Below are 21,022 nucleotides of genomic sequence, written 5' to 3' on the forward strand. Positions count from 1 at the left end.
ATTGAGAAACAATGAGCTTGTCGATGTATATCCTCTATCCACTTGAGACTGCGTGTCCCTCCCTCACACTAGCAAAGGAAGCAAAGCATGTGTGTCCAGGGGGGCTCTGGAATGGCCCCCGAACCTGCCAGTAAATCAGGCTGGTACCTCAAGGATGATGCATTTCAGTAGCCTTCATTTTAATTCAAATTTGTAACAGTGGGAGCCCCATGAAACTGCAGCTGAACTTCCACACTTGCAATTAGCTGTGAATATAACTGTCATCTAGATGTCAAACTGGGACAGTAAGCCTATTTAACTTATATAAATAAATAGAAGTCAGGAAAAAGGTGGGGCTGTAGGGCAAGTAAAGAGGTGATACTTGTTTAGGGTAACTTTTTTCCCTTCTGAAATTAGCATGAGAGAGGAAAGCTGAATAAAGATTATTGTAGTAACTATCTGCCTCCCTCACTAGAGAAAGTGGAAATTTATTTTGCTCTGAGAAGAGCCTTTGAAGTCTGGTCACGTTTGGGGTAGCTAATAAGTGACTATTAAAGTACCCCAGGTCTAAAACTGGTGAACTAAGCACAGACTATTCATCCTTTCATTGCTCTTGTGGAGTACTGCTTGAAGTGAAATGGCACTGTCAAGCTGCCCTTTCTACACCACTACTCTGGCTGCCTTGTCAGCTATGCCTACAGCTCGTCATCTTTCCATATGTCGAATTCCTCCTAAGGGCAACAGAGAAGTTTGTTTTGCTGTTTCCAGTGAAGCTGGGGGGGAAGACACACCACAGAGCAAATACCAGCATGTGCTAATATCCAGCATTCAACTAAACAGAGTAGACAAAGTGTTCCAGTTTAAGCAACACTGCAGCTGAGTTGAGTTAGCTTATGCTTCTACTGGAAACTTATATGTGTTCACTTACAGAGCTGCTGTAGCCAGGAGCACCCTTATCACCTATGTTAAACTTAGCCTATAACTCCACGTTGAGCTGAATCAAGATGGAAAATAGTCTGAAAGGAAGGTATCTCTTTCCTGTTTCTCTCCCATTTCTGGTCTGCTGCTGTAAATAGAAGGGAATGGATCCTCATGGAGATACAGCCCCCTCTGTGCAGCATTCCTGTAGGGACTACTACAATTTGCTGATATTATTAAGGGGGAGGAGAAGGGGAAGGATTGACTACTGTATTGTCAAATACATTTGTGAGGTGGTTCACACTAGACACAGCAAAGGGTTACCTTGCTGTCACAAGCGATGTCACAGCCCCTGGGACATTCCGTCTCATACTCCCATACTACACATAATTTGTTGATTAGAGCTTGAAATCATTGTTGAAAAGAAGTTGATTTTAATCTTGGGTGACCCATTATTGATGTTCTCCCAAGGCTTTTAAAATGTGCACACCAACTAAATATACAGCTTCAGTCCCTGCTCCAAAGCATCTTCAAAAAGGCATCTATCAGGCCTGGATTTTGCACAACTAACTGCTTTTTGCATCTTAAACCTAGAAAAACAGAGGAAGCTAAGAGGCTCCACTAAACAGCCATCACCCAAGCCAATGTGTTTACAAAGAGTCTGCCACTATCCTCCTGCCTCTTCCCTGCATTGCCCACTTCCCATTTGTCACCTGCTAGACTTGGGCAGGGAATATTTGTCCCATAGCTTTCTGTGGCATTTGTCACACTGTCTCCCTTTCTTTCCTAAACTTGCCTTTGATTAATTGTTTCAAGGACATAAAAATTCCTTAAAAACAACTTTCTTATCACCTATGTTGACTTTATAAATGAGTAATTTAACAATTTTATCAATTGTCAATTTTCCCCTAGGAGTTTTAATACTTCCTTGGGGACGGGTGAGATTAGCCCCTTATAATATGGGAGAGTAGTGGCATGGTTTGATTTCTGTTGCCATGGCTTTCTTATATACCTTTAGGTAAAGGGTGGTTATATTTTTGTTAAAGTTTCTATTCGGCACGTCTACACAGAACTACTTTTAAAGCAGGACATTAATTAGGCAACAACAGAAATTGGAATAATAAACTGTATGGGTAACACCCAGCTGCTGTTTTTCATTATACATGCATTGAATGGATGCAGATCCTTCCTGTACTAATCTAAAACTAAATCCCTAAATTACATTGGAGAAGTAAAACTGATAGCAGTACCAATGGAATCACTCAGCACTCCAGAAGAGATACCTAGGACATGCCATGGTTATGTGTTGTGGTTGTAATGCAAAAATTCTTCTGTAAAACATGAAGAGAAGTTCTAGGAGTGACAATACCAGCCCATCTCCCCAAGCCCATGAACACAGCATAGCCTAGTGTTACTTGATTAGCCACCATCTTGACCTAAAATACCATTTCATTTCAACATTTTATACTACAAATAGAATACTAGAAGTGACTAGGAAGAAATTTGCTATACTACTGTTGCCCTATTTTAAACTTTGCCCTCCAACTTCTGCACTAAGTGCCCATTGTCACCCTCAGTGCCTCTGCTCATTAACACCCCTCCATAAGAGGTCATGAGTAACTTTGAAGCAGCAGGGTTCACCTAAGCAATGATTCCTTCACCCCCAGCCCCATCCTTTTAAATTACATTTCCAGAATTCCTCAAAGTTTAGCATGTCCTGCTCTTCCTTTTCCTTATGTGTAAAATGGTAAGCAGGTGATGAGGGCAGCCCATGGCCACTTCTGGAACCATTAATCTGAGATGCAGAAGCTTTCTGATGCACCTCCAAAATAAAAAATGCAGTTGGTTCATCTGAGTCTCAGCAATTTTTTTGCTAGTTTAGCCATAGACATCAGCAAGCCCTAAAGAAGTACAACACTAAACATGTGAAGATACTATTTCATAGACCTGTGCAGGTCCTTCTCATATAATCCATTCAAATCCTTCCTTATAGCACCATAATGTAATGCATGAGGTAACAGCTTTATTGTTGAATCAGAACATTTGAGCCTCGGAAAAAACAGAGTCTGTATGATAGCCTGAGCTTGCTCTTTCTCTTTGTTCTGGTTAATGACCACATTCTTCCCTTTCCTTGCATGCACTTACTTTTTTTGTCACATAAATTTCTGTAAGAGTTAGGTTTGACTTTAATTGAACTGGCCAGTTATTTTTATTTAACTGAACTGCTTAAGAAAAAAAGGCATGGCAGTTTGGCATCCTTCTCTGGTACCAGAGCTGCACCTCTGCTGCCTTTGCTTAGTTCACACCACCCTCCTCAGGGCCACCACAGCAATCAGAGGCAACGACACCTTGTTTTTAAAAACCCACAGGCAGCCACTAACAGAGAAAGTTGCTGCTGCCCAGCATCAACTACCATAACTCACACGGAATAGCTCATCACTGTGCAAATACTTAAAGCTGAAAAAAAAAGCAGCATACTCATCAGGGAAGTGCTACTTTTCTTGTTTAACAGGAGCAGGGTCTGACCCTAATTGATACGATTTCAGGCTGTTGCATTATGTTTGCACTTTATTCTGTAGTGTGAATATATGCAGATATATGAGATTATGTAATATGATGTATTTATGAGTAGATTCCTGGAGCTCCAGTCCCTATCATACTCTAAGCATTCTGCATATTTACAGAGCAATAGCCACATGTAATCTTACGTTTATCATGCCATCTGAATGTTTGTGTCACATCAGCAACTGTTAATGCAGTTGTTCTGGTTAACTTCCCCACAGTAGTCTTTTCTGAACTATCATCAGCCATAGAATTACCACCACTATCTCTTAGTTAGCATGCTTTCACGTCTTTTAAGATGTCAAGATACAGCTTTAATACTCTCCTAGGGATCAACACTCACTTGAGAATAACTGACAATTCAGCATTTAGAAAGAATCATTAGGGAAAGATTTACACAAACCTGGGCAAAACTTTCCCTGTAAAACTGAGCACAGGCAACACAGCTTTTGCCTTACCACAGATAAAAAATTCCTTTCCTCTGGACTATAGCTTGCTCATGTCAAGGCCAAGCAGAGGTTACACCCGTGACTTGTAAGGTGCTTTACTTTTGCCTCTTAATGCGAGCTTCAATTTTTGCTTAAAACCTAAACCTTACCGTAAAACTCACTGACAAATCCTCACCCACCAAAGATGTAATCCCCACCTTTAAATACCTTGTGTTATGAGTCACCAGCTGTACTTTATATAGTAGCATCTCAGTGCAGGTATCTCCACTGCAGAGCTCGGTGCAGCACCTGTATGAAACGGAATAGCAAATGAGCTAGCAAGTAAAGAGGTCCAGCTCCATGTGCTGTCTCCACTTTGTACCTCTCTCCACGGCTTAGGTCCATGCTCCAAGTGCCTAAGCTGTTGAAATAAACGCGAGTTACATACCTGGGTATCTAACTCGTGACTCAGTCCTTGAATCCTTCAATCCCTACATACAGGTTCACAAGTTCTCAGGAAAGTCCTGTACAGTTCCTGATGTCACAGTCTCTGCTGCTGTCCTCCATACTCCTCCCGTGTAAAAAATTTGCAAGAACCAGCACATGTTCCCACACATCCCAGCACCTCAAAACAAGAACCTTCACTTTTGCACAGATCTAGTCTTAACATGTAGGAGGCTGACCATAGCAAGGCAAATTAATTTATTTCTACCTAGCTCTTCTGTGTAGAAGCTTATTCAGAAACTGAGCATGTGGTTTGACTATTTTTACCTTCAGCAGTCCATTCTAGCAATGCCATTACTCAGTGATAAATAGTTTTTAATTCACAAAAAAAGAAAAAAGTTAAGTCCTTCCTTCCCTTGCCCTTGCTTTTGCTGGAGTGTGCGAAGTTTATGTTTAAGCAAGCTATATACTCATGACTCTGGTTATAGTAATTTCTGGGAAGATCTATGCATAGTGCTAATCATGGCATATGACACAAAATACAGTTAGGTTTTTTCCATTTCTGATCATTCCACAATTGTTTGAAGAAATTATATAATACCATCAATTAAAGTTTCTCTTCTTTTTTAGTATAAAAGGACCAAGTTACCATAGCAGAGAAGCACAAATGCTGGATTTTATGCAATAACAGCATCCAGCAGCTAGAGATTCCCTCTTCACTGAGCCTCCCTTTTGGAGTAAAGCTTCTATAGGGATACAATGTAAGGATCTCTTAGCAGCCCTCACCAGCAACACATCTGGGAGTCCAGGAAGTTGTACAGCTCCAAGGAAGAAGTCACAGCTCCTCTTTCTGTTGTTTCCACTAACCCCCCCTCAGAACATATACTTTATATGTTGCATCATATCATACTAAACAAACAGCTTTGGCCAAACATGGGGGCTGGCTATTTAAAAAATAAAAAAAAATATAAAAGCATGTGGCATAAGTGTGCACCAGTGTTTTCACTTAGTGCTCAGAGGTGTCCAAGCTAAGAGCTAAAAGCAGAGGGAAGAAGTGGTGCCCTAATTCTGTGGATACTGGTAGAGCTACACTGCATGATCCTGGATTAATTCAATAACGAGCTCGCCTGTGGGACCAGATCCCTCAAATCCTCTTTACTTTTGGCAAATTCACAAGTTGAGCTTTGCATTGCCTCCACTGCCACGTTGAATCAGGGAACTGAGTTTATGGAGGGCATTCTTTTGTTAAGAAACATGGCAACAGGATCTGTTTCAATGCTTTTATCCCAACATCCCACTTTTCAAAAGGTAGTTACGTACTTCCATAATTTCATCTAAATATCATGGAGCACCAGGGCCCTACTTCCTATCCATGCATTGGGTTCTTCAGGGCTGCAGTGAAGTGCCCTGCTTCCACAAGAAGCAAGCTGAAACGAGGGAGCTGAGGTCGGAGAGGCACAGGCACACAGGTTCAAGCAAGGGACAAATATCACCTCCACAAGCAGGCTGTGGTCCTGAGCCGCCAGCTCTGAAGCGGAAAGCAGGATTCGATACCAAAGGGAGAACAGCCAGGCAGGGCAGAGCACTGTGGTGACAGAGCCCTGTCCTGCACGCTGTTTGCTGGAGCAGATGGGAGCAAGAGATTGAAAAGTATGCAGTGACAACAGCGAGCACCTTCTTTCCGTTCCCCCAACTTTCCTTCTCTCCCCACCCCGCCCCTTTTTGTCATTATTTGTGAGCCTGCAAGCATGCTTCCACAGGCCCTTCAACCAGAACTGAAAACTGAAAGCAAGCCAAAGGGAGTAGACACTCCATTTTGCCAAAGATCTAATCCTTTCCTGTTCAAAAACTAGAATCAAATTTTATTTCCATGACGATGGCTGCCATAAGAAGCATTCTACCACAAAACATGATTCCTAGTACTTCATCTCTCTAGCTGTATATTCAGGAGGAGCCACTAATGCTTTTTAAGACAGACTGTAAATTGCCTTCTCAAGCAAGTGCTTACATTGGATTTACCTTCTACTGAGTTCATACCTACCTGCAATTGCCCAGTCTCATCCATGTTTCCTCCCTCTACCTTTCCGCTCTTCTTTAGAAAAACACCTCCCCATGTCCGCCACGTCCTGTTGTGCTGCTAGCTTTGTTTGGTCCTTGGGTGTCCAGTGGTCAGGCAGTCACTGTCAGCTGGCTTGCAAATAGTATTTTGTGTATATTTTATTCTGACTGAATTCTGAAATAGAAATATTTTAAAACAAAAATTATAAACTATTTATGTTGCTTGTGTTGTAGAATAAAGAAGTAAACGCAAAATAAATTATGCTTTGGTTTTGTCTAAAGAAAGTTATTTTACAGTTACTGATGAAGCAAAGGAGCAGAACTGAGAAAGGGCCTGAAATACAAACTTGGCATGTACCAGCAGGGACTGCAGTTTTCACATATTACCTGGGGAATTTAACCACTTTCAGCTGCTGGGGTTTTTTTTGGTGGAAGCTGAGATCTAAACACTTTAGCAAATGAGCCCTACACCACTCCTAGCCAGAGTCTGGGCTTGCAGGGGTGGAGAAAGAAGGATGAAGCTAATGAGACAGCTAAGGGTGCAAGTAGGCATTATGCAGAATTTTGAAGCATCTAAACAGGTGAAGCATTTCTGCCATTAAAATGAGGGAAATACTTTTGGCTTTGATTTCACTAGAGGTGGAATTTAAAACAAACAAACAAAAACCCCACACAAACATGGCAGAAAAGGCACCTACTTTCAATCACATAAATAACTTTGAAAACTATCCTAAAAGGTAAAACCTTAGGGATTGAACTCTACAAATTCCATCACACACTGAAGTAACCACTTTACTACCACTGAAATCCAGACAGTGCCCATGCCACCACCACCCAGCCCCCAGCATCAAAGCCACAGCTTGCAAACACCTCCAGGGACAAGCAGCCATCACCGGACAGGGTTCCTCGGAACACTAGTTCACAGCCAAACTTTTGTTGGGTTTTTTAAGCCAGGCATTCCGCAACCACACTCAGATTAGCTAGCACTCGAAAAGTGTTCCCTATCTACAGGTGCATGCAAGCCGCATGGATGCTGCAATGTTTCATCCTCTAAAAAGCTCGGCAAGGGCTCTCCCCTATTGCCTAAACCCCTCTTTTCATTGAAGTTGGATCAATGATTGCCCCTGCTGGAGAAAAACCTTTAATTTAGTGGAAATACTTAATGAAAACAATAAACACCTTCACAGCAGCCACACACACTTCCAAATGCAACCAAAATTTAGGTACAGAAGAAGAAAGGGTTGACCAGTACACCTGTCAAGAGAATTGTTGTGGGGCTCCCTGAAAGCAGGAGTATTTCAGTGACAAGACGTAACAGCATACAGTAAACTTTAGAGTACATCTCTGTGCGCTCAGGGATGCTATCTGCAACCCAAAGGCGAGCATCCCACATAATCTCAAGAGTGAAAATGCAGCCAGCATTCCCACCTGGCCTCACTGGATCTCTGGGCATGGGCTCCCCCACGCTGAAGCAGCACAAGGTCTGTCCTTCAATGTCTGTTACACAACAGCCTCATCAGCATGAAGGTTAAAAGCAGATTACAAAGCAACTGAATGTAGACCATTGAATTGAATGTAGAACACACCATTAAATCTCAAGCATTGTCTCCCATTCAGTGGAGTCACTGAATTCATACTCCAGATTCCAGAACAGGGTGCAGGAAAGGCAGCAGCCATTTAATGCATTGCTTTGCAGACAAAATTTAACAGGTTGCTTTTGGCTTTGTTAATTGACCAGTGATGAAAACTTCCCATAGAAGTTGTTACCAAACATATTTATCACAAAAAAATTGATCATGGTTCAATTTTGAAACGATCACCTTTAGGTCCGGGAAGGTCAGGTCTCTCAAATCCCTCTAGAGCCTACCACAAGTCAGACCCCCAGGAGCCTCAGAGGAGGAACACCACCCACCAAACCACACAAAACCACATGTTCTCTCAACAGCTTTCATAAAGTTCTGCCTTCCTCTGCCATTTACAACAAGTGCCAAAGACTGCTGCGTGGACATCAAGTTACCCTGGTCTCCCTCCATGATATACATTTGTTTATAACAAATAGGATTTCAAAAACTTGCATTTTTTTCACAATGTAGGTTTGCCACTGGTTACACTGTATTCATCTGTATTCATCTGTGGTCAACTAAAAGTTAAATGCTCCCCTGATACCCAGCTGGACATCTTTCCTAATTGTTACTTTTTGACAGGGTGCTAAGAGAATGCCCAGTGTCACCACTACAGATGGGACAAACAACTGAGCAAGTAAAAAGTTTGTCTGTGACCCCAAAAGGCCCAAATTATCCACACCACATGCTCTGGCCTCTTGCTTATCTCAGAGCTGTAGAACTGTGGGATAATTTGGCAAGAGGTAGGAAAAAAAAAAAAAGCCCCCACAACACCAACCAACCAACAGTAAAGACGGTTTATGGGAGGAGTGATAGAAAGGCAAACTAGAGATACTAGCAGATACGTCAGGTACAAGACTAGGGAGAAGGGAAACACACTTTGGATGCAACAGCTAATGCACGATAGGGTTGTATAGGAGACCTCTGGCACATCCGTACACCCAAACACTCAGAAAGTACCACCACGGTAATAATGGGGCAAGGTTTTCAGTAATCCTCCTGGAAGCATGCTCTCTCCAGGACAGATGTTTCTTGATCCATGTTTTACACAGGAGAAACCTTTCTTTTGGTCCACTGAGCAAGCCTGTGACAGAAGTAGAAATAAGAAGTAGAATGAGGCTTGAGTTCTGTCCTCTGAGCCACGTGAAACACAGGATGATCTCCAGTTTCTGAGCTTTTGGCAAACAAGCCTGCATCAGGATAAACCTCTTAACATCTAATATCACTGTAAACAAACACAAGTTGAACTCTTTATCCAAATGCCTGACACTATGTCCTAGAAGAGTGCGCTCAGCATCCAAGTTTCAAAATCTAAGAGAATCCCAAATAAATCAAAACAAGTTAGATGTAAGCATGGGTTAATTAGGTCCTAGTCTTATATTGAAGAAAAAGAAAAAAACCAAACTCCAACACATTATAGCTAGGCTGCATGTGCAATTTTCTGACTCCTGACAGAAATCCATGGTAGTAAATCTGCTTTGGTTTTTTTGTTTTGTTTTTTACAACAGTATTGCACCTTGATCTACACTGTATTTACTGGGAGATCTGTATCCATAAAGTAGAAACAATACTTCTGGTCTGCCAGCTCTGAGGAAGTATGCCCAAGCTGAATAATTTTTGTTTGATGAAGTTAGCACAATCACTTCTAAGGAGGTCTCTCATCATCCTCATTCCCCATCACAATCAAACAAAATTACTTAAGATTAAAATAATTTAAAATACTTCTCCTGCATGGCATGTCTCAATTATTTACTACGGTTTTGAATGTTACATTACATTCCTGGCAGACTGCTTTGTACTTCAAATCAGGTTCTCCTTTGTACCAGAGATAATGAGGAGAGGAACAGATCAAAATAAAACTGGGTAAGATGCTGTGTTGAAATCTATCCCTGTAAGTAAGTATGCCCAGGAAATTAGAAACAGGCAAACCTTCAAGCCTGGGAAACAACAATGTCAAACATAATGAGAAAGTGAAAAATGCTTTTGAAAATGTATTGCAGTAACTCACGTAAGGAGAGGACTGTGACAAGGCTCTTGGTTGGTTTGAAACGCATACCTGCAAGAGCAATTCATCCTCCCTTGAGAAAACACAGGAATTGGCTTCTGGATAGAATTGCAATGGTGGCACCACAAAAGCAAGCACACTGACAAAACCGCAGGGATGGTTGTAAGAGCAGATCTTACGTTTCTCTTGCATACATTACCTTTTCTTTTAAAAGGATGCTAAATAATTGAATATCTCAATGCAGGCTCGTGTGACCAGCCCCAAGCCCAAGAGAATAAAGATTATTAGTTTGCAAAGCCAACCATAAAAAGAAAAAAGAAAGAGGTGAAGGTTTAAATCTAGTTTGCTAATGATTTTTTCCTCCAAGTTTTCAATCAAACCTCGCTTAGCATTTCAGGGGAACAAGAGCAGCAAGAGGGATGGAACAGAAAAGCAGTGTAACAGCCTGCCGTGGAATTTTTTAGGCAGAGCTGTACCAAGAGCAGGACAAGAAGGATGACCACCATTAAGTGTCCCTTGGGATGGGAGGGGGCGGGGGGCAGGTATAGTGTAAGCTGTGCCATCCTAGAATCCTAGGCAACAGCCTGTATCTGCAGTGATTGCTGAAGAAAGAGAGAATGAGAAAGAAGAGCCAAGGACAGGGCACAAGTGCCAAACTACATCACTTTTAGTGTGTCTCAGACGGAGCCATCAAACCAAGCCTGGCTGGCTGAAAGAACATCCCTTTCAAGGAGGCACCATCTTGCACATGGCAAAAAGCAATGTCTGGAGCTAAATAAAGTTTAAAAAAAGCCCTGAAGAGCAACATCAAACCACAAATGCCTCTAACCATCAGGTCTAGCACTGCCCCTACAACCTGGGCCCATTATAACTGCTCACGCATGCAGTCCCCATTGCACCACAGCAGCCACCTGGTTCCTCCTGACACACCAAGTCACTTGACCTTGAGAGATGGAAGCTACACCTAGAAATGGGATGAGAGGATCTCCACCTTGTAGCAGAAATCAAATCAAATAACCACCTCAGCTGTTCTGTTCACAGCTGATTCTCTTTGTATGTCACTGCCCCAAGCAAAATTTAGTTGTTCTTTAAAAAGAAAGTTCACAAATAATCAGCCTGGACCCAAGCCTTCCTCCACTGTGCAACTCTCTTCTCGTAGAGCAGCGCTGGAGCTGCACACAGGAACAACATTTTGCACAGCAGCGTCAATGCAGCCCGTACAGGCTGAATTCGAACGCACAAAAGGGGCATCCCCTCCCCACACGTCAGCTTGGAGGTGGTCCCTGCAGGGGGTATTTTCTCAATACCCTCTCAAATGACAAAAAAAGTCTCCTGGCTTTAGGACATGACAGACTGCACACGTGAAAGAACTGTTCAGATCATCTGTTCAACCTCCCTGAGCCCCAGAGGAGAATTTTCTTTAGGTTTTGCTACTGTTTTGTCCCTTCTACTTGTACAAGCCCCCACCTCAATATCAGCTTTCCGCAGGAGATGCTATCATGTAACTCCATACACCTCAATATCAGAGCATCATTCTTGGGCTGCACCTTAAATTTCCTAGCCGAAAACCTAGCCTGTTATATAGCTGTACACACTGAATAATGGTTCTCAGCAGCTCCACTACCCAGGTATTTCTAACGTAATTATTCACCTCCAATCACTCACCCATCCCTCAGACGTGCGTTTCTTTCATGATTGCCGGTTTTCAATGCCACACCCAGCTGCCTGGATAAGCCTCTCATTTTAGGAAGCCACATTTAAAGCCTTCACCTTTGTACCTGTGATCTCCCTTGAGGGTGTTGTTGAAGGTGCCTTACTTTTTTTTAATACCAAGGGCCTTTAGTTTCCAATCCCGTAGCCTTGGTTTCCACTTGCACCTCTTGTAAGCTCTCATCTCCCCAGCCCGAGGACACTGTGGCAGTGCCTTTACCTGGCTGTCCCAAGTGCTCTTATCCTCATGGCCTTGCACTGGTTGATCCTGAAACATTTTAATATCCCTTATGTCAGAAAAAGTCTGCTTTTTGTGTTTAACTCATCCCTTTTTTCCCCTCTGCCTCCTGACATTTTCGTTTTCAGGCTATAGCTCCATAGTGAAAGCTCTTCAGCTTTCCCTCTAGTTTTTAGTTGGTAACTTCAGCACCTGCTAGGGTAACGGCTCTTTATTTACACAACACACACTACTTGATAACACATACGCACAAAGCCTAGCAACCAATCAGTATGCAGCACATGCACCGCATCAAGTGTGACGCTAACAGCGTCAGAAGCAAAAGCAACCAATGGGGATTTTGAGCAGCTCCCAATGAGAACAATGCAGTCGTGCTCAGCAAATTGTTGTGGGGCACCTGTGGCACCAAGAGGACACCCCAAGGAGGAGGACGACACCTGCCTGGGACTCCCTCACTCCTCAGCTGGCTGGTGGGGAGATGTTTTCCTTTTTTTTTCCTCCCCTTCTGTCCCTTCAGGTAACTTTGCGGTCAATGATTGCCATCAGCCCTGCTAATAAATTTTTGTGCATTTAAGATCATGTCATCTGCCTTTGTGCAAGAAGGGTCATAACCTCAAATCTAGGTTGGATTGCAATTTTGCCGACAAGCTGAACCACTAACAAGTGCACTGGAGAAAATAAAGCTCTTGCCATGCCTGCAGATTTGGGGCCTTTTTATATACAAGATTTTCTTCATGTATTGCATTTCTACAGTAAACTTTATTTTACAGGTTGCAGGAGGCTGTGCATCTTCCCCGTATGGGGGAAGTAGAAATCTTCAGATTCACAACAGGAGATTCAGCTTCAGGACGTGAACTCTGAGTTGCAGCAGTACACAAAAAGCGTGTTATTTCAAGCAAAGGGATGTTCCAGTTCTCCTAAATTAAAACAGCACAAAATTGCCCAAAACCTCTCAGATGATGCGCTGTTAAATAATGCACACTTCAATTCAGGGAGTTTCATATGGATTCAGAAGCCCACTGACAGGAATAATTTTCTCCCTTGTCCTGAAGAAGGGTCTTTCCTTGACAACTAAGCACAACATTGAACAAGTGTCTCCCGATTTACAGCCCCAGTTCTCACACAGATGCACTCTGCAGCTTCAGAGAAGCCACCCAGCCAGTAATAGGCTGGGGTTAAGGACATGCAAATAGCCTGCCTGACCCATGTTACAGGCCAGTCAGTGAGAAGTGGGTAACCTCTGCTGCTTGAGCTTGCCCTCCAGCATACTGCAGCTTTCTCCTCACGGTTTCTCCCTTGGCTCTACGAGAGGCCGCTCAAGGAGCCAGCAGTGCCTAACCTTCAACCCTCCTTTTATAGGGCCTGAAGGGCCCCCACCACCCTGTCTTTGGTCCAGTTTGTCATATCGCTCGTCCTCACACATGTATGGGCAACCGCAACCCACCTCAAGCTTATGTACTACATCAGTTGGTTTAGTTCATACAGATAATTTTCAACTCACTCATTCTTACTGTTATTGCTAAATATGTTTCAGGGCAAGAATGGATTTCAAAAGCTGTATTTCCTCAGGTTTTCAAATGTTTCAAGCATTCTAACAATGACAAATGAAGATTTAAAGTTTCATTGTTAATGACAGGAAAGATATCAGGGCTTCTCTAAATCCGTAATTAGAGACATTAACCTGTAAGAGAGCATGTTTATACCTACAGTTCTCCTGCTCTGGAGCAGTACTTTGTCTTAAAGCAATGACAAAAGGAGTAATAAGTCACTTGCAGCTATTTTTTTTTTTCCAATCTGGTGAAAAGCCGAGCTAGTATTAGTAGCTAGAAGAGCTATTCCTTCTCCAACAGCACTCCCTTGGCCCTGCTGCTTTTAAGCAACAATATCATACTCCAATTCCTTTTGCATCTAGAGTCAATAGATACTTGGCAGCAAATGACATGAACCTAATCAATAACTTCATAGCCCTCAAATCAGGCTATGAAGTTATGATCATGCTTTTGTATAAAATTTACTGTGTTAGCCACAAGTATTGACATGGAGACTGCTGTATTTAGATACAGTCTCAAGGAATTTGAAACAGGGATTCATAACATTCCATCCGAAAATGTATCTCTTTGAACAAAGAATTGCTAAATGGATTGAAATTCAGTTATTACAGGCAAAGCAAAAATTGCATCATCATTGACTGCACTTAGTTGGGCTGAATTGTTTTAGTAGGATCACACAATGGCCAGAATTAGATAGTGTTTTGTCAAACACTTGCCAAAGTGCAAAGCACTAACTAAATCCCTGCACAATACTGAAGAAATATGCAATCAACTGAAAACACATAGAGGAAAAAAACATTCCAACTGCACTAAAAGATTATTGTAACAGGGGTGATTTTTTTTTTTTTAAACTCACTTTTTTAAAGTGAGATTCAACCTGTGTGAATTATAAATCTAACAAAAAAAAACCAAACAACAAAAAACCCACAAAGGGCAGCTGCTAAGGAAAAACCAATGAAAGACATTTGGAGCTCCTGGACTATGGAAAAACAAAGATTAAAAAAACCCACAACAACAAAACAATGCAAAACAGGATGATTAACTTCTATTCCACACCCCAAACAAGAATGCTTGGGAGAAAAGATAATTCGTCAGTGAAGTTTTCCTTTTCTAAGCTTTTTTATGCAATGACGATACTAATAGAGATTGTACATTGCTGTGGGGAGAGCGTTTTATGTTTGGGTTTTTCTGTTGTTGTTTGTTTGGGGATTTTTTAATCTTTCAAACATGCTGCAAAATATGTTGAAATTGGGGCAATCTAAGTTTTCTAGCTTTTCCCACTATTACACATTATTTCACCAATTCCTAACTTGCTGAATAAATGCAGCACAAGACTGCAGATCGCATGCAAGGTCTGTATCTAAGGCCTGCCCAGTGTTACACAAGGTCAACAATCAAGGTAAGCGACATCAAATACAATGAACAATACAATACTATAAAAATAAAGTGCTTCATCAGATGCAGATAAATATTAAATGTTTACTTTTAAAAGACCAGCTGAAGGTTAAGCAGACATTTATATTTTCTCCTTAAAAGTTTATTTCCACATATTGGCACACATTACTGGAAGAAACCAGCAAAAGAATGAAGTGTGGCTAAAGGATACCAAAAATGTATGTGCCACTTATGTCAGTGGTAACACACACATCTGCTCTACTTCCTGAAGCCTTGTAAAAGGAGAGATCTAGCCATCATTGCAGATGCTACAGATATTACAATTTATAATGGTGCCCATAGTTTATAGTTAAATGCAAGCAAGTTTTACAGCTGTGTAAAATCTACTGAGTAGAGGTCTCCCAGACATAGAGGATTTTTTTTTTTTAAGGCAATAAAGCAATAGTTCAGCCTTATTTTTAATCGTTTAACTTAAATTAGGTTGCATTGCTGGCATTAAAATGGTATAAAGCTTTTTAAAAAAAAACAAACATAAGAGAGGAGACATTTTATACCGTTACCGAATTAGCATTTTCTATAAGAAATCTCAATGAGCGCTTTTTTCAGGTATATTTAAGGAATGACTATTTTTTTTACTTAAAATAACTTAATTTATTTTGATATACGGCAAAAAGTAAGCTTTTCCACAATATAGAATGAGCTCTCCTCCTCCTAGCAACATCTGCCTCTTCTTCACAGTCATACACAGACACCCTCCCACAGCTGCCCTGCTCCCTCTCTCCCCATCTTCAGGCTACCTGCTGCCATGGAACTTTTGCCCCCTTCTTGGATGGGGTAGCACTGGGTATTTATCTCTAGTTAGTGTCTTTCCATTTCCTCACTCGCATTGCCTGAAGAATTTCTAATCCTTTTTTTTCCTTTTGGAATATTCTCCTTATAAAGTAGCAAAACACCTAATCTCTCACTAAGCTTATGGCAACGCTTCTAAAAGCGTATGCAGCCAAAACCGTACATGGTCAGCTGGGCTCTTTAGAAATGCTTTGCTTCACCTGCAGGTGCTTAAATGCATGTGCAATTCCAGTCTTCAGTAACATTGGCAGTGTTAGGTTTATGGTTGGACTTGCTGATCTTAGAGGTCTTTTCAAACCTAAATGATTCTACGATTCCCTCAGAAAAGGTGCCTGCAAACTGCTTATAACGGCATTTTGGGAAAGAGGAGAGAGAGAGCCACTTCCACTCCTATGAAACTCAGGTTAAATTAAACAGCTGCAGAAGCCGAGAACTTACAACTCTAAGAAAGATCAAAGGCCATCCACCTTCCTGATGTCTAGCTAACCTTTGCTTCCTCTTGCTTCTTACTGGTACAGGACAACCAGTAGGTCATGACCGGTTTCCAGTTCAAATTCAGGATTCCCAAGAAGAACAGCGGTAATCCTGAATCACTCAAAAGTAAACTGAACTCAGCAACACATTTAGGAAAGTTATGGTAAAATGGTGGAAGTACTATTACATAAATTGAATAGCTCTCTTCTATTCCTATACTTTGTGCATGTATGTTTGTTTTTTTTTTTTAATTCTGACTTTTTTTGGCTAGGTGATGCACTACAAAGTTCACCTTAATTATTGATGAAATAAGTTGCAAAAACGATCCTTTATGTACCTTGGAAAAGCAGAGGATGCTTATTTGCAGGCAACAGACTGAAAGCTAGAATCCCTCACAGAGAAGCAGAATCAGTCAAGGATGTTTTTTTCTTCAAGACCAAAGGCAAAGCACCTGATAAGCCATGCCACAGGCTCCAGGGCAGGAGGCCACACAGTCACCAGGAGGCCACAGCGCCGGGATGAATTAGCCTGCATAAGTGTTCAAGCAACTGGAGTTCAGATACCGGGGGTAACCGAACTGCCGTGGCTGTCTTTACAGTGTATTCCTTATGCCAGGTAAATGCTTTTTCAGTCAGGCTTTACTGAAAGAAAAAAAAACAACTCCCCTCGTTTCCTTTCAATTGCATTGAATAGGAGTAATACAATGCAGTGGGAAAGTGGCCCAGAGCCCACTTCAGCAGTGACAGGTAAGGCGATATACAGAGCTTAACATCTGCCCCTTTGCGTGGAGGCAATGGCAAAATTCCAATGGACTGTGATAAGCAGAGAGCCAGAGCCCAGGGCAGCAGCACAACTTCCACCAACATTAGCAGCAAAAGGAGAGGTGTCTGACAGCATCAGGAAGAGAGAATAAATAAAACAGGCATGTATCAGCCTGAAAATAGAAAACACACCCAAACATTTATTCCCACTTCCCTCATAAACCCCCCCAGTCCAATCTCCCTTTCCCCAAAACCATGACCTAGCACTGAAGTCAATTCCTAAGCACTTTAACCACACACATGCACACACCCAGAGTTTAGGACAGCGAAGAAAAACGTGTCATGCTCTTCAAGGTTAGCTTCCCCTAAAAATAAAAAGTTTGTTTCCAGGAGACCACAGAGGGGCAAAGGCTGGAGAGAGAAGCGTTCTCCAGAGGCACGCTGACAGAGGTCACCATACATCCAGGCCCAAAGGGACGTCATGGATTTCGCCTGCCAGCACTGCTGGGACGGGCACCCGGACGCGTGAGGGGCCCTCACAACATGGCGTTGGGTGCCTTGGCCCCTGCAGCACGGCTCGGGGAAAGCTGCCGCTCCCACTGAGTGCTTAAACCGCTCTACCAGACACCGGCTGCTGTACAAGCCAAAGGGCCACGGCTCGCTTTTGGACACCGCTCTTATACAGCGGGTTGTTCCGGGTCCCAGTGCCCTGAAAGGTTTGCAAAGTATTGACAAGATGGCTATGTGGTAACACAAGGCAACCTGGGATGAAGCAAAAAAAAAAAAACCCTCAAAAAAACTCAACCACAACCGCCACACCAGCCAACAAACAAAAAATAATTTCTGTAGCTTGGTTAAATAGGAACAAAATACCATACAGTGCATATTGGCAGACTTAAGTAAGAGCAAACAAGAATTGACGGTAAGGATGACCATCTGTAAATGAAGGGGATTAAACCTAGATTGACAGAATTAAAAAAAAAAAAAAATAAACAAACCCCCCAAAGCTGTAGACAGTATTGTCAGACGGATGCTGGTCAGTCACCACCACCCTGCCGTGGCCACAGAGCTTTTCAAGTGTTGCTACACTCACAAAACTTTAAGGGATATTCTGCAGGAGGCAATCCTGCTTTGGCAGCAACCTGCGGTCTGTCACTGGCATTCTCTCCAAAGGTTTTGCTTTCAGCTACCCGTCTGCAGCGTCGATCAATACCTCAGCAGTACCTCTTCCTGCTCTCATGGCCGCTGCTGCTCCTACGCCAAGGTACGTAACATCAGCGTGCGTGTATTTTGTAAACAGGTCTCCCTGTCTCCGTTTTTACAGGTCATGAGTGTGTGCAACTTGTTCACAAATGCTGATTTTCAATGGGGCTATGCCAACCTGTATCTAGCCTTTGAAGTGATGGTGGTTTTAGTTTGATAGGGGGAGGAGATTGCTCTTCAGAAGGTGCTTTTTAAAGAAGCACAAATGTATTGATGTTTAACAAAAGAGCAAAGCCAAAATCTCAGTATCATGAAAAATTTACCAAAAGAAGAGCAAATCACTAGGTTAATTACCCAAGTGAAAGGGAATGGACAGGAGCCAACACCACTCCTGCCTGAAGGACACCAAAGCACCTACCAGCTGGTTACAGGCAAAAGTCAGCATCTCCCTCCGTTTCATCCAATGAATCCACACCTGACAACACGGTACCGTTTACAATGGTAACGCCTCTACCACTGTAATCCCTAGTTTTGCATTATTCAGGTTATCCCTCAGACCCTCCCTCACAGCAGCACAGTCCTTCCAGCAGGGAAGGTTCACCACCACCTGTGGAAAGCAGCAAAAGAAACTTGGGAAAGAAAGTAGCAGAAAATTTCAAAGGCATATAGGGCACTCTGGATATTCTGTTCCCTACCAGTATCAGTGGCAGTACAGCCTAGTTTTACACTACTAGCCTCAAACATCAGAAAGATAAATAATTCATGACAGACAGTTTGAACTTCATATTGAGGACAGAAGGTGCCTATTTTCTGCAGTGGCTTCCTCAGAAAGTCTCTCCCTGCTCCCATGCTAGAGCATTGGAAGTGATATTAGCAACACTGCCTCAATTAAAAACATCATGTTGCCATTGTTTTACAAACCTTTGCTAAACTTTAATGAATTTGGTGGTACTGTTCCATGCCAGCTATTTTCTACAGATTATTTGACGGGATGACTGTTAAACTATTCCAAAGAACAAAGCCGGGGTGGTGGGGGGTGGTAAGTTTTGTCCATGTCAAGGTCTGAAGACCTCCAAAGGTCAACCTCCCTCATGCTTCAAAGCAGCAAGCCTGACATCTGGCCATGGGACTTGGAATCAAGGATGTTCCTCCTCCTCCCAGCTTCCACACTACAGCATGCCCAAGCTACGGTGGTATTTAGGAACTCTCTGTGAGAGCCAGAAGTAAGTGTCATGTGCTCTACATAGCGCTGCTAGAAGTTTGCAACAGATTTGTTATCACAAATCCAGTTTCAAATGGTATTGTTTCAGTTCTTCAGATCTTCTCTATGCAGGCAGTATGTCAAATAGGCATCTGACCACTGGCAGCAAAAAGACTGTATCATTTCCACTGCTCTCAGTAATCTTCCTGCTGGGTCCAGTGATTATACCAAAAGCCAGAGAGACAATCATTATTTTAGATCCTAATTACCTGAATGACAAAGGCCACCATATTTGCCCAGATTCCCATTTGGCCTCAGCTCTACAAAATTCAATCATTCTTAAACATTTTCCAGAGGTCAAGAATTCAAACCAATTCTTGGTAAACCAGGTGCGTCTTAAAAGTGCACACCTTATTTTTTGGCTAAAATTCATCTAACTAGAATCCAAGGATTCCAAGCTGGGTGTTTATACTGTAAGCAGAAATAATTTTTTACTTCTCCTCATTATTCATGACACAGTCCCAAAGCAAATTTACAGCAAGCTTCTAAAAATAGCATTGATAATCTTAGGGGCTGTTTTAAGACCCTAATTAAGATAGTCTATGAATGTTTCCTGCTTGCACGTGAGATGACAGATTTAAGCTACACAGTCACAAGACTCCTTAAGGAATTAATTTTCTTAACACCAGTTTGGAAAAGGTGGCTGTCATTCTTACTTCCATACAAGGTGTTGAGGCAACAAGTCAGAAGTATTTTGCTGTCTTGGCATGGTCTGTTGAGCCACATTTAAGACCCGGCTTCTCAGAAGACATTGTAATTCACAGCATAACTTCCACAGGCTCTGGTTGCAGCTACAAGCACTCACCACCTCTGAAAGTGTTTTCCAAGATGAAAAGTGAGGCACCAAGGAAAGGAGGAGTCTACTGACAGGCACGCAAAGGCTTTGCTGAGGTGACCTTTCTTCACGCAGGACCTCCTCAGCAGAAGCAAGAGCAGGGTCCGCTTTCCAATGAATGATGCAGCTGCTTTAGCACCAAGACCAACCCTTCATTCAATATTATTGCTCCCCATCCATTGCTCAGCTGCCAACTTCGGTACAAAATGGGACAGATTTATCAGCCAACCTCCTCTTTTCGCCCACAGCCCAGATTCACCTACAGGCTAAATCCCTCCTGCACACTGCAGTCACCAGGATCACAGCCAGCCTCAGCACAGGCCCTTCCTTCCAGAGCACCCTCACTAGAAATATCAAACACTAGCACTTGCAGGGGCCACTGCTGGAGCTGCGAGAGTTCAGTCTGGTGCCAGTTAGACCTGCAATCTTCTGGGACCAGTGAGCTCAAAAGAAGAGTTGATGAAAGGAAGGCCAAGCAAGAAATAAGAGGTCACAATTCTGGCCCTAATTTTGTACTACTTGTCCTGAACACAACTTTTGCTTGAACAGGTTAGCCTTGAGAAACCATGCAAAATACCCAGTTGAACCATGGTGTATTACCACCAGCCTCTCCCCCTGCTCAGAGCAAAGCAGAAAAAGACACCTCCAGTTTTTCAATAAGTGTTGAACCTCGATTCAACTTTCAACTTAGATCAAATACTCGTCCTTTCAGAGGTTAACATACATCAGT

This window comes from Phaethon aethereus, assembly GCF_964289735.1.
Source record: "Phaethon aethereus genome assembly, chromosome: 3".
In the NCBI taxonomy this organism is placed as follows: domain Eukaryota; kingdom Metazoa; phylum Chordata; class Aves; order Phaethontiformes; family Phaethontidae; genus Phaethon; species Phaethon aethereus.